This window comes from Cyprinodon variegatus, unplaced genomic scaffold (genome assembly GCF_000732505.1).
Source record: "Cyprinodon variegatus isolate N-32 unplaced genomic scaffold, C_variegatus-1.0 Scaffold593, whole genome shotgun sequence".
Lineage (NCBI taxonomy): Eukaryota > Metazoa > Chordata > Actinopteri > Cyprinodontiformes > Cyprinodontidae > Cyprinodon > Cyprinodon variegatus.
Window position 1 is genome coordinate 28,307 of NW_015151046.1, and position 3,147 is coordinate 31,453.

The window sequence follows — 3,147 nt, forward strand, 5'->3', positions numbered from 1 at the left end:
GAGCCTAATGCCAAGTAGAAAATGGACGAACGTTATTTGCAGCATAAGATCGCAATTCAAATTCCTTTCTCACACTGTGCCAGGGGCAATACCACTCTGCAAACTAGTTTCTTTAACAGTTTAATGAATGCATGCAGTGCTGCGGTACAGACAATGCATTTTTTTTTACACAGAATGACGTGAGTATTACCTCTTAATACCAACAACTTCAACTTCACCTACTCTGCCTTCAGGACTCATCATTGTGAACTGTATGCTCTGGTTTCAATACAGATCTTGGCATCATTTCACATCATCTTTTTTCTATGCAGCACCATGGTCGTGGCACAATATTCAAAACTCCCTGCAATTACGGACTCTTATTCCGCTACAGCATTTTAAATCACTATTGAAAACCGCTTGCACAGAGAATTGTAACTGTTATTCTAGAGTCTAGTTTATGATTGATTTTTTTATGTTGTCTTTATGTGTTTTTATATGTCTTACTGTACTGCTGCCTCTTGGCCAGGTCTCCCTCGAAAAAGAGATTTTATCTCAAGGGACTTCCTGGTAAAATAAAGGTTAAATAAAAATAAATAATACTGGGTTGGTAAATTGTTTTCAAAGCCTTTTACTTTGACTTTTTAACATGGTTTTAGGTCACGTCAATGTGTCTGTTGTAGGGTACTGCTGGCGAATGAATGTTAAAATGCAGAGAGGTCCCCATGCCCTCAATATCCTCTAAACTTTATTGCCTGTTTTCTCCTACAAGTCACAGGCCCCTTATGAAAGTCATTCAGAACAATTTAGCTGCATCGTTCCTCAGCTCCATTGTTAAGTGAATATGTCGCCCCCCCCCCAAGATAAGAAGCGTGCAGCGAGCTCATCTCTACAGAGAAAGTGAGAGAGACACCTCAAGTGTGAATCAATACCCCATGACTTCCATGAGACAAAAGCTTAGACCTTGCCAAGCCAGAAGCCACTTTGCCAGGGACATTCTCTCATGACTTTCCCATATATGGCAAAAGCCCAAAGATCAACTCCTTTCTTTGTTCAGATCCACTTTGATTTCAGTCTTTTCAGCAAACTGACACTTTATCAGGAGCCAGACTTGCTTAAACTGCACATCATTGGTTTTTACCACTTTTTATTGGACTGTTATCCAGATTTTGTAAGTGGAGTGTAACTCTCTCAGCACTTTGTCATGATTTTAGAAAATAACACAAAGACAGAAGGTACAGAGAGAGACGGAGAGAGAAAAACAAACAGGAAACTGTAAAATGCAACTGAGTTTTAATACTTAAAGTATTTACACCCCTGAAATTTAGTTGGTCACAATACAAATATATTTTGCACTGTATTTTATAAGGATTTTCTGTAACAAACTTTGCATAAGGTATGCTAAAATAGTTTTTAATAATATGAATCCAATGTGTGGCATTAAGTCCTTCTGTCTAACTTGGATATTTTTGGAATTACTATGACCTGGATGAAATCATTTTAACAGAAATGAATTTATATCAAATGTTTTTTGTAGAAATGTTACAATAAAATTAAGATTGGTTGAAAGAGGAGAGAGGCAGAGGATTCCCTTTTTCACATGATGATGCTTATCTCAAATACAGCAAAAAGGAAAAAAAATGTGCTGAAGGCAGAGCGGAGTGGGTGGGCTCATGAGTCGATTGGGGAGCAACAAATCTGGGGTCTTCTGATGAGTTTGTTTGGTGTCCAGCTGTGTGTTTGCCTGTGATTCCTAAAATCCATTAGGAATCTGCTGGGGGTCATGACTTCACTTCAACTCAGACAGATCTGTGCCTTAGAGAGGACCGGGTGGCTCACCTCAACCTCATTTTCTCCACAAAGCTGCGGCTGTGAGGCAATCAGGCTCAGACGCCCGGAGAGCCCTGAAGCGTCAAAGATGCTGTCCAACCTGCTGCAGAGAGCCCGGCACGCTGGGGCTGGCTTGGAAAAGATCTTCCTGGATGATGTTGATTATAGGTGGAGGGATGTCTTGGTGGAATTAGATGTTAGAAGTCAGTTCTTTCAAACTGAAATCAGCTGTGAAGGGCTCTCTTTTATGCTGAGCTTTAGGCTGACAGCAGTCTGGTAGCAAGGTGCAATTTTATCCTCTCAGGCTTTTATACAGGCTGCAAAAAGTTGGTGACTAAACATGAGAAAAGCAACAGTCTGGTCATAATGGAGAAAATAATGTTTACAGATAAGATACACTTCAGCACGACGATTCTCCTGATTGTGAACTGTGAAAGTTCACCATGAACCAGATCTACTATTCATAGCAAAGGCTTGAATAATATGAATGTCTTAACTTGATTTAAAAAAAATAATGACATCTAGTGAGCACAAAGCAGTTAAATACAGATTTCTGACAGCAGTAATTAAAACTTCAGTAAATAAAGTTCTCTATTTGACGTGAATCTGAAAATGGATATTAAGTTGTGATCTCAGCACCTGACACACAGTTTTGAATTCTGATTCAGTCGTGTTGACAAGGAAATTCTGCTTCCTTGCAGGAGATCTGAAGGAGGAAACTCAATATAAACCTTTTTTTTTCTCTCTTTAAAAAACTAAACGTTTAAAATTAATTACCAGGACAATGTTTTATGCTGGAAAGTTGAACATAAAACAGCTGGACATTTGCACGTTGCCGCTTCAGGCGTCTCTGCAATGCAGTGTAAAATTATCTGCTGCTTCTAATTCAGCTTCATCTAATTTAAGCATTAATCAGAGATCCGCAGCATTGTTTAAATACTTAAAAAGCTGATTTGGATTCAGTTCATTTTTTGTCTTCTCCGTATGGCTGTAAATTTTCTGGCTAGGAAAATCCTGTGAAGATGAGACGACCTATTTTTGAGTCATGCTGAGGTGCGCAGGGTGAGGTGGAGCACTGGAAAAAATCAAAATCTAGTGTTGAAGAAAAATTACTATTTTTAGTTTTTAATACAGTTAATCTTATGGCATGTGTAAAAGGTATCTTGAACACTCTCATTTTGAACATATTTCTTAATTTTGAACAAGTTTGTGAAGATAACCTTTCCTTGAACCAAATTACTGAATTTAAGTATGTTCCGCATTCCAACAGCTATTCTGTGAGGTCTTATCTCATGTTTTCATTAGCCAGAAGACCTTAGAAGTCCTGGAGGCCAGGTC